Source organism: Strix uralensis, chromosome 6, assembly GCF_047716275.1.
Source record: "Strix uralensis isolate ZFMK-TIS-50842 chromosome 6, bStrUra1, whole genome shotgun sequence".
Classification (NCBI taxonomy): Eukaryota; Metazoa; Chordata; class Aves; order Strigiformes; family Strigidae; genus Strix; species Strix uralensis.
Window position 1 is genome coordinate 43,535,300 of NC_133977.1, and position 12,019 is coordinate 43,547,318.

Below are 12,019 nucleotides of genomic sequence, written 5' to 3' on the forward strand. Positions count from 1 at the left end.
AGGGGCCTCATAAAGGGAACAAGGTGCAGCACTGGGGTAGGACCTTTCCTGCAATAGGGACAAAGGCCTGGGTTTGTGCTTTTTCACTCTTCTCTCTTGCTTTTAAAGTGCATTCCGCTGATGTTTACAACTATTCAGAGAAAAAGACTCCATTTTCCCTAAGAGCTGGTTATGGGCTTGTAATGATGAAATAAAAAGCAGAATGATTTCATCCTGGCTATTGGTGATGGGCTCAGCCACGCAGTAAAAAGGTCCCTGCAGCGCACATGGGTTGTGCTGAGCTGCAAGCGTGTCTGCTGCAGGAGCAGAGGCAACGGTTAAGGCAGCCCTGGAAGGGAAAAGAACCATTTAAATAAGGGATAGATGCAGAAACTTTTGGAGAAGGGGGAGATGAGAGCCCCTCCTCCAGACCCTGACTCAGATCAAGGGTTTAGAAACTGCAGGTGAAATCTGGGCTTGAGCAGAGTAACAGCACCCAAGTGCTCTCCCGTGTGGCTGAGAAAGGACAATTCCCATCGCTCCCAGTCCTATTGCAAGGGGAAGAAGTGGGGCAGGGAACATGAGATATATTCTGATGAAAGATGTGATTACATAGATTGCTGAGTTCCCTGACAAATTGGGAAAACTGCATGACCTGATTACTGTTTGGAAAAAAAAGAAAGATGAATGCAAGCATCAGTGCTTTGAAAGGAATTAGAAGATGTGTGGATGAGTATTATCAAATCTAAAGTGAACACTTTGTCAATTAGAGCAACACATCGATATCACAGCTGAGCTGGAATACAAGTTCTTGGGACGCATCGCCGCAGAAACCTTCAACGGCAGCCAAGCAGAGGGATCAGCTAGCTCTGGAAAGCTGCAGAGCACAAAGTGGCCTGCAAAGATATTGTGTCCTGACCTCTCATCTCGATGGCTTCCATGGGATATTCTCTGCCCTAAACGTGCCTGCTGAGGTTTCAGCCCTCGAAGGACTGGCTGTCCCTCGTCCCTCAGGCTCCCTCATGGACAACATGTGCCTTATTTACCCTTTAAATCCACGCCCTCTGGATGCCCCATGTCACACTGCGGGGTGGTTTCTCACAGCATGTAAAGACATTGATGCCTTGGGAAGGGGCCCTGGGGCACATGCACCACCCTGAGCACAAATGCAGGGACCCCCTGGACCATCCATCACCCCTTTCCTCCCCCTCCATTCCTGGCTCAGCTTGTGCTGCCAAGCCAGTGCTGAGGAGAGGAGGGACCCTTGCCCCAAACCTCCTGCAAGGCTTTGGGTTTCAAGAGCTGTCCCTGGGCCCCCGTGCCTCGATGTCCCCAGCAGTGTGCCAGCTCTCCACGATGCTCTCCTCCAGCCCCCAGCTCCCTGTCCCCTCCAAGCCTTTGGGACAGGGCAGTCCAAACACCCCTTCCCTGGAGACAAAAGACTCCAAAATAACTAAGTTTCACCCCATTCCTTCCTTAATACAGTGAGACAAACATTTGCAGATGATGAAGCATCTATTCTGTTTGAAATGCAATCTGGGGCTCAGAGGGACCCTTGCACAGCCTGCAACATTCGACAGTGGATTTTAAAAGACCATCAGCTTCTCCAAAAGCCACACTTGTTCAAAAGAAAGGCCTTTTTGAAGGCCACAATGGCAGCTGAATGGCTCTCAGACCGGCTCATCATCTGCTTTAAAAGTCAATACTGATAAGGCCCCAATCCAGCAAAGTACTTAAGGTTAAGCACTTGTTTTGTCAGGGCTGAGTGAGCATTACAGGCTCAACTGCAGCCTGTTAACATGGAAATGACATTTTTCTGTTAACCTAAACTGAGCACTGATAACTTTCCCATGCTTGACTCTGCAAGCCATAATAATGAAGAGCTGGAAGCACTAAAATTTTGATTTTTCTTCCGTAGATGCAGAGGGTTCAGCCCTTCCTCCACAACACCCCATGGCAAACCTGAGTGGGTTTGAGGGATTTCAGCACAGGTCCCACTGATAACTCATTTGCCCTCAAAAGGCAGCTTTGAGAGTGCTCCACACCACCCATCTGGGACTATTTCAGGCATGGATTTCAGCTCCTTGCTGTCACACCTCTGCAGGGGAGGGAAAAAAAAAAAAAAAAAATCTTCTACCGTTTACAGAATTTATCAGTTTCAGCGTGCCCCAAGTGGCCTCAGCTCTCAGCCGCACATGTTCAGACCTGGATATCAATCTTAGATCTACCCCCATCTGAACTGGGGGTACTGCTAAGGACAACCTGAGAAATACCTTCTCAGCAAAATGTCAAGCCTCACCTCTCTCCAATAATACCTGCATACAAAGAAATTACATCAGAAATGTCTTCCCTCAATCTCAGTAAAAGCACATTAGGAAAAACCTCCATTTCTAGGAAAAAAACTTGACAGCTGTGTTGAAATTACCTCTGGTAATTTTAACTGAGTGGAAGCTTTTATATTCGATTGCACCAAAAATGTAAAGCATGTCACTTATTAAGCTTTTATGTCTGACATTCAGTCTGGTACCTGACGACATCTTTCTAGCAATCTGGAGATCAGGCAGCTAATGTACTTGGAAATGGTAGAATTAGGTATGGTGGAAAATCATTAAATTTGAAATTAAATGGGCTCTCTTGGTTCTTGAAAGTAATCTTAAAAAAAAAAATGCTTCTGCAGAAGTCAAAAACCATATTAGCTGTCTGAGCTTTCTTGTTCTTCCTTTAATAGTGACAATTAGTCGACTTGACTATCACACCGGCTTCGCAGTGATTACGGTGGGGGAACCTGCAGGTTCCCATAAAATTGAAGCATCAAGGCCTCCTTGGCGTTGGCACCAGTCTTAGTCTGAGCTTTTTTAGCCTGATTTCAAAGCTTAAAAAAAATGCCACGCAAGTGGTCTGACACTCTGGCAAGCCAAGCTATTTTCTACCCAAGGCTTTTTAAGCAAAAAACCTCTAACAATACATCATAAGGCTGCCTTTAAGGGGCAATTGGAGGGAGAGACAAAAATCTCACTCTTATTAAAATCCACATAAAAATTCACAAAAATAGCTGAAGGAAAAATGCCTGTAAAATGTTTAGGCCCAATTAAACAGCCTAGAAATGCTTAAAACAGTGTTGCCATGGTTTCATACACCAGCAGGATGCTACGCCATCCATACTCTGCGATTCTTCCCTGGGATTTGGGAATCCCAGCCCCATAACGGGCAACGGGCGTAACACGGCGGGGCTGGCCCCTCGCCCCGTGGCACAGCAGAGCACTCCCTTAGCACACCCCGATGTATTTCTGTGCATGGGCAGCATCAGTCTACCTGTGCAACCTCACGTGGCATCCAGTCCTCTGCAGGAGTCTGATGGGTGACCCTACAGTGTTAGAGGTGTCGGTGCAACAAGCTAAAACCCCTCAGGCGCTGCCACTTGCCACGTGTTCTGCTCCAGCATTAGCAAGGCGGGTGACTTGTAGAGCTCTTTGGATAAAACTTGGTTCCCACCTTACAACTGAGCTGAGGCTGTGCTTACCCAAGCATACGCGTCCTGCGATTCATTAACGTGGTAACGATCTCTGGGTGAACATGAAGGGTCTTTGTGCGCGGATAAAACGATGCATCGCTGCCAAATATCTGGCTGCGGTTAATAGCTGTGACTCTAAAGGTAAGCACCGCAGAGGAAAATAGAAACGCATTATTAAAAAAAAAACCCTCTCAAAATAAACCTTAAAGAACAATAAAAACAAAGCAGTTACAGTATAAACACACCCTTTTGTGCCTCTCTGCTGTAGCACATACCGCAGAACATATGGCATGTAAGATCACCCACGGACCGGCGTTTCCTGCATGGGCTAACAGTAACTTGAGATGGGGAATAGCGAGACACGCTTTCCTTTACTGCTGCTACCAGGGACCCCTTCTGCACTTCACGTGGCTCTCACCCCGCCAGGGAAGGCTCTCACCACCCTCTAACCATTCTCGTTTAGCGGCGCAGGCGATCAGAACAGATATATCCTGAAAAATAGAGGAAAAACAGGCAAGTTGGTTGTACCTGAGAGTAACCGTGGGACCTGATGGAAACCCCATTCCTGGAGTTATTCAGCTGAAGTGCACAAAGCCTGCAGCCCTGCTCCCTGTGCCGGCCCTGCTGTCTGCGGGGTGTTCGCAGCACCTCGGCGGGGACACGCTGCACGCCGATCGGGGTGAAGTGCAGCTGAGGGGATGAAGGCAGTCTCATAAAACCTGCTTTGATTTGTTTAATGAGCTGCTTATTGCTGCAGATCAAAGAAAGGAGCGTGGCAGCTAACAAACCCGGGAAGTGCTATTAATGTTGTTTTCTAGCACTTCTTGACGGAAAAAACCAAGACATGCTTCTTGGCTTTATACATAAGCCCACTATCACCAGGCTCTGTAAATCTGAGCATAGGGGGTCTCAAAGTCCTGGGATATCACATCAGGAATGATCCCTAGAGGACCTGGTGTCCCAGGGGTATCTATCCACCCTTCTGCTTCCCACCTGCCAAGTCCTATAGCACCACCATCCCCAGCAGGGACCAAGCATGAGAGCCTATTGGTTACATCATTAACCACCATCTAATTAACCAAATAATAGTTTTAAAAACGACATTATAGAGCTGATGGGCCATCCCCCATTTCCCCAGTATCGCTACAGACCCTACAACGCACTTCAAACAAAAATATCCAGACAGATGAACAACCCCCAACCCCTGTAATGGCAAGTCTCCTTCATAACCTCATAACCCCCATGTCCCAATCACAAGGTGAAAAATGGCTGAAATCCAGACTTAAAAAAAAGGCCCGTACCAGAGTTGTGATGCTCAGGGACCCCAGGGCTCCAGCTGCTCACCCCGAAATGCCAGGGGGTCTCATTAGCGCATGGGCCAGCCCTTTTCTGCACTGGCTGGAAGATGAACAAATCCCCTGGATTCAGTGGTACGAGAGGCCGATGTAACGAGCTCTGCGCAGCTTCCATGGGCGCGAGGCACCGCGAAACTGCCGACAGTTACAGAGGTAATTTAAACGGACGACGTTTGAAGTGTAGGTTGCATTAAGTACCAGTGGGTAGTAAAATACTTCTAATTATTCCCATGTCCCTAAGTTTTCACACCCCCATTTTTTTATATTCAATTCCCCTGTTTTCTTTTTTTGGAGTTAATTCATTTTTCAGGCAAAGAAGAGCACAAATATAGTTTATTACACAAAATCTGACATGCTCTGTGATTTGGCTACAAAATATGCAGGTTTGGGGAATGGCATATACAGCATATCGCATAAAAACACATTTTTCACAAGGGACCATGTCAGACACAGCGGTTCCTTTCCCTAAACAAAAAGAAGTCTCGTTTGCTAAGCTAGTTTTACTTCTTTGGCTAGGGAGAAGTTTTCAAAATTCTTAATTTCTTTTCAATTCATATAATTTCCACAAAGTATTTTCCAGCTCTGTGAAGTGCCCAAAGCACAAGGTGCAAAAGCACAGAGCTGACTATGGACAGAGGATCAGGAAAAGTCTGAACGTGAACGTGCAAATTCAGCACCTGGTGAATTTGCCCCCAAGTGTCCCCACTCACACTCAGCCAGCTTCAACACCAGCGTAACACAGTTTTCTGGCGCTCACAACATTATCGTGAGCCACAATAAAACCTCTACTCTTTTTGTTAAGGCACCATCTTCACTTCTTGCAGATACGGGAGATTCTCAGCAGTCATTATTTTCATGATTTTCAATTATTTTCATTTTCAGGCTTTTTAATCTGCTTTTGAGTTAAAGGGCTAGAGATACTCACCTCCAAAAGGCTCGACATGGAGGGCTTTAGGAATATAAACATGGCATGGGATCTTGTGTCCCGTGCTCCCTGAATGCTTGAGGCTGACAAAGTGTTAATATTTCTCTGGCCTGACCTTAATGCGTTATTGTCAATTTTTATTCTGCTCTTGAATGTGTAGCCTCAGGCAAGCATTTGCCCTCTTTGCCTCAATTTTTTAATCCATAAAATAACAAAGAAATTACAATACTGTGACAGTTATGAAAACACATGACATTTATACTCATTTTACATAATGCTTACTTTTCAAAAAAAGGATGCATTGCCTCAAATTTCATGTTAATGTGCTGGACTATCATGGAAACTAATCTCCAGAGGCAAAGAGAAATAGTATAAAGCTCATGGCAGGTGGAACCAAAACTTCACAGCATGAAGCCGTAGCAAACCCCTTGCATCTGAGGAAAACCAAATCACATTATACCAGGAGCCCAAATGAACTGAAGAACATTATTGCTTCATCTATTCAAAATTTCCTAAGCCTAAGGTGCCACAAACACATTTATATGACTGATTTTAGACTAGATAGATGTCTTAATATTTAAGATGTCAGATGGAGTAATATGTAAGTAATTATATTTTGTCTTTCATTCAGTCTTTGTCAGGGGTACAGACTGATGGCCCTGGAGATTGAAGGCTTCTGTCTAGATAGTGAAAATACTCATTTTTAACACAACGAGCGCAAGCTTTCCCTGCCACGCTTTCCCAAAGGGGCCAAAAGCAGGACTGATCTATTCAGCTGTGGTTGAATTTTGTCCAAAAGGAGAGAGAGTCCTCCCTTTGGTAGTCTATAGAAATAAATTAATATATGGAGTGTGTACAGCTGGTTTCCTGAGCAGCAGTGAACTGGTACCGGTGTGGAGCACGGCTTCAGCACACGCCTTATGAGTGCTGCCTGTACTAAGAGTAATTATTATAAAAACTGCCCTTACTGGGTGCCTCTGCCTTTGCAGATCTACCACAAACAACAGTTTGGGGTCATCTCCACCCAACGTGGGACACGCAGGGCAGCAAAACTCAGCCTCTCCCCAACCTCCTCTGGGCAGCGGATTTGCTTGAGCCAAGGGGGTTTGGCTCCTCCAGCGTGAGGGCAGCAGGAAAGCAAAGCAGTGGGAAACTACTGATAAATGACCTAAGAAACAGCCGTGATAAAGACGATTTTCAGAGAAGTCTCCGAGGGGAGTGAGGGAGGTATTGGTGGAGGTGCCAAGTCAAATACATGTCAGAGAAAAATGAAAGCATGAGAGTCTTCCTGCTTGCCTCAACATGGCTGAGCCCTGCGGATTCACCTAAGACCACCTTGCTTTTGGGAAGTTGACTGCATCCCCGGCCATCTGCACCCTCCTGGGAGATGCACCCCGTCATTGCACAGCCTGGACCGGCGCAAGCTGGCAGCAAGCCGCTGGCCCATGAGACAGGGAGACCTTTTTCAAATCAATCTACCAGTTTTCCCTGTGTTTGATGCCTCGTGCGCTGCCCGGGGTGCCCACCGAAACCCACGCGTCCCGAGACGGGATGAATTCCCTGCTCCTTTCGAGGCAATGGGAAACCCAGGCTGACCTCAGCAGCACTCTAGAGTCAAGAAGCAGGGACTTTTGCTCCTAATCTGCTGCTGTTACCATGCTCCAGCCATGCCTATATTTACACAGAATCACAGAACCATCAAGGTTGAAAAAGACCTTGAAGATCCTCTAGTCCAACCATGAACCTCACACGGACCATTCTCAACTCCACCAGGTCCCTCAGCGCTGGGTCAACTCCTTTACTGGCTATTCATACAACAGCACAAATTCAAGTATAAATTCAGTGCAAACACAGTTTATCAACTAGCCGTTAGCAATGTTACACATGGATGTACAAACAAGGTTTACATAGCCCAATAATATCTACTACTACTATCTACTCACCCATGCAACCGTTAAGATGAACAAACATCACAATTTCATCTGCTCGCTTTTAGCTGTTGCCAGTCTCATACAGCTGTGAAGAATCTGCAAAGGCCACTTAGCAGCAATATTTGACAATTCTGCTTTACTTTGTCCAGCTTCCCTATTAAAGAACACCAGTTATTTGGAAAATGATTTGTGAAAATGTAACTATGCCATTTCTCAAACTCCCATGCCTGCTCTAGACCTGCAAAAATTAATTCATCCTATGAAAAAATATGTGTTGCATTGAACTGCATGATATAAAAATGTGTTTCTTCCGGAAACTCAGAAACACAGTGCCCTGTGCTTAGCCCTTCCCTGCTTTGGTTAATTTGCTCCAATTTGCCCTTCCCTGACAGAGCCATGTGTCACCATTACCTGATTGAATTAGCCACAGCCCACAATAAATATTTAAAAGGAAAAACTTCACAGTGCAATGAGGAGACTTTTGCAAGTTGGCATAATGACAGTAGCAGAAACAAAAACCTCTAAGAAATACCAGTAAGAACTATCAAAGGGTCTTTGGGTCTCACATGCCAGAGCTGCAGCTACAACGGCGCCCAGGCATCACATTTTGCTGATCTTGAGGCTCATTAGTGGAAACACAGCTGTTTTCTCCAGGAAATTGTCAGCCTCTTGATGTAATACTGCCTTGGTGGGGGGAAGCTGTTTTAATTACCACCTGGAAAGAGACAGCAAGTGTTTACAAGTTGCAATAGGCTCTCTCCTGGGAAAGAACACAGAGCTTTCTTAACTCTTTAGTGCTGTGACCCAGGTATTTATTTACTTCTGTTTGTATTTGTGCAAAGCCTCGGAGTGGTGATGGATGTGCCCGGGGACTGGCTGATAGAGAAGCAGCATAAACGTCAGTTGACATGAAGATAAAAACTCAAGAGTTGGTCTACTCAGGCTGAGGTGCTGAGCAAATCAAGCGCAGCTCACTTGCAAGGCCTCTGCAATGCTCATTTTTAACACTCCAGCTCAGCAGCACTCTCAGCAAGAAGTTATTTGTCGCTGAGCAAAACAGGGGAGGAGCACAAACACCTGACTGGGAAGCTCTGTATCAGATAGCAGGGCAATCGCAGGCTCCAGGCACCTAAAATGCTCAGGAAAGTAAATCACACCTCACCTACAGTTGTGTACTTGTCCAAGAGCTGAAAGAGATCCACTGGATGCACAAGGGTTTTGCTTTACCTCCGAGAACTGGGAAAAGAATCCTGAGCAAGAGCATGTTAACCAGTCCCTGAGCCCAGCAAAGATGCTGTATGGAAACTGGAAACACAGGGACAGTTTTACACACCGACCTTGGTGACAGCGGGTGCGTGTCGCGAGCAAGGCTGAGCAAGGGCTCTTGCAGGAGAGGCACCACCTGCCCTTGGGTGCCTTCCTCCACGTTCCCAACTGGGCAGCAAAGCAGGCAGAAGGCTTGCCTAAAAATAAGTAGCAAGAATCCAGAACTATCTAAAATTTGTCATCTAGGCTGCTCATCTAGACACTCCCTACAGTAAGGAAGGCTGTGGATACTGTCTGTAGAGAGCACTGCACATGGGGTAAGTTATCTGTCAGAGGAGGCTGGCTACCCCCAACAACTAGTTAGTGCAGGCAACTGACTTACTACCGGGCCTGGAAGTTCTGATAAAATAAACATAATTCTTGAGGATCTCTTATTTGATTAGGTATTCAATATGTGATTTCTATGGCAGTACTGCAAGTCTGGAGGCTCTTCAAGGTTACCCACATTAAAAAACTGAGAACATAACACAAAAAGCTAAAAATGTAACACAGGCCCCCCCCATCAGCAAGACTTTAAATACCTTCTGAGGCTGGTGACATTGCACACTGGGGTCACCCCTGTGAATGGCTGGTACCCAAACAGCTACAGCCCCCCCCAAAAAAGAGGGGTGGTGTGAAAGCTGGCCTTGCTTCTGCATCACTGCTGTGCGGCTCAAGCAAGCCAAGCACAACTCTGGGGCAGTGCGTGTGCTGTAACAGGAATGCAAAGTGGTGTGGGAAGAAGGAGAGGGAGCCAAGCAGCTGGCTTCGATTAATCACCAGCTCTTGGGAAGGCTGGGAGGAAGACTCTGGGGGGGTGAAGAGCAGACTTCATTGGCTGTGGAGAGGGATGGAGGGGAGGTGGGTGGTGTGGGCAGGCTGCGATGCGACATCAGAGGGTGTTGGTTGGGCACATCGAGAGCAGCAATGGGCGGGCAGGGGATAGCTCTGCAAATAGCAGCCAGCCAACAACTAGATAAATACAGTGATTTTGGTTTTGACTTCAGGAGAGTCTGGGGCGAGAGCTGACAACTGTAGTTGTTATAAATACTGTTATTTCGTGGATTTTCTTAATCTTTCCATCTTCAAGTTCTCTGTTTCTTTCCTCTGTAGCTAATTCACCCTCGTTTGCTCTCAGGGGCTCTGCTAGCAGTGGGAGAGCTGATGTAGCTAAACTCTTAACAGCTCCGCGTGTGGGAAAAATACTCCAGCTGCTACCAAGAGCAGCATTTAAGACCGTGTTTTTAAGTGTGGTTTTGGAAGCACAGGTAAAACTGTATCTATGTAAGACTGCGCTCCCACTTCCTGTCCCTTCTGCATCCAAGTGAGACCCCACCCCTGAAGGAACAGCTCTTCTCTATGTAAATAACACCGCACTTCCCTAAAGGGCTGTCTCTACCCTATGTAAATAAAATCACAGCCCCTCCAGGCCTGTCAGTGCAAGGCATTAATGAGCCTGCAAAATCGTTTCTTCTCTCATTTGGTTTGGCAGTGCAGATGCTTAAGTCTCTCAATGTGTTATTCAGAAAGTTTGGAAAATGTAAAGCATGCCTGAGAGAAATGCCAAATCCCTTAACTCATGGGGAAAAGCGTTCATATAACTTAGAGGGGAAAAAAGCATTCTCAGTGGTGTTTACTGTGTGCATTAAAACTTTCCCCTTGTTAAGAACTGGCTATATCTGCACAAGAGCTATCTGCTAATAAACAGAAGCATCCAGACGATGGTAAAAATGGTGAGTTTCTGCAAAGTAAATCCCCGTGTGCAGGCCAGGCAGAGCACATCTATTTGCAACACCAAGAAAAGATGTTGCTTTTATTATAATACTAGGAAAAATTTGTCAGAATCCGTGCCAAAATGAAAGTAAAGATTTAAATCTTTTTTTTAAAGGGTGTCTTAATTGAAAATAAAACCCATGGTTGTATACCAGCACTGCCCACTGACTTCAGTCCCAGCTCCACCAAGGGGAGATGGGATGGGTTATTCTTTTGGGCAGGAAGGGTTAAATTCCTCAGTGTGGTGGTGGCTGCAAGCTGGTGGTGTCTCCAAAACCCTTGTACTTGGTGAGATCTGGAGGAGCCCAGGAGCAGTACAGGTAGGCCACGATCCAAGCGCAGCTTTCCACAGCAGGTCCTCACCTCCAAGGGATGGGGGTTAGTGGGAAGCACCAGCCCCAGTGAGCAGAACCGCTGGCTTTCGCCTGTTCTTCCTTCTGGTAACTTCCTCTGGTCTCAAGGTAGTGGTAACGGGGTGGTCGTCCCCCACAGCTCACAGTCATGCCAAGGTGATCTGCCCCGCGTGGTGCCACGTTGCTGCCACGTTGCGCTTGGCCGGTTCAGGGCTCTGCAGGCTGAAGTAAGGGTGTTTAACAAGAGATGAACTACAGCAGTGCTCGGGATTCTGGTCAGTTTAGCCATCCATAATTTCAGTGTGACATCCATAAGCGCTTGATTTCCTTACCCATTTTTATATCTGCTTGAAAGAAGGTGATGTTAGAGCACCTTGTGAGCGATGAAAAACTGGAAGGCACCACTCCCAACATCTGCTCCAGACAAACGTGGCCTGAGCTCAGCTAGGCACAGAGCAGGACCTGCTTCTGGCATCTCCTCCTTCCGCCGGGTGCAGCCGGGCAGGACCCCAGCGGAGACTTTGGGATTCCAGCTCCAAAGCATCTGGCTCCCTCTTGTGCTCCCCGTGTTTATGGCAGGAGAAGTCGGATGGGACAAAATCCGGCTGGTGGAACCCGCTGGAGGAGGTGGCCCCTGCTCATCTCCTCCTCCTGTCCAGCCCCAGAAGCAGAGCACCTCAGTAGCTGTTAGTCTCAACCTGACCCGATACGGACCATTTCCCTATTCTGGTACCCTTGAGCTTGCCAGGAAGCATCAAGCTGTTCTGCAGCACGGCTGGGGAACAGGGTGTGCGGCTCCATATGCACTCTGCACAGCCTGCTGCCTGTAGCTCCACCGGGGATGAGTTGTGCCTGTCAGCCATAGCTGCCACCTTGGAGGAAATCCA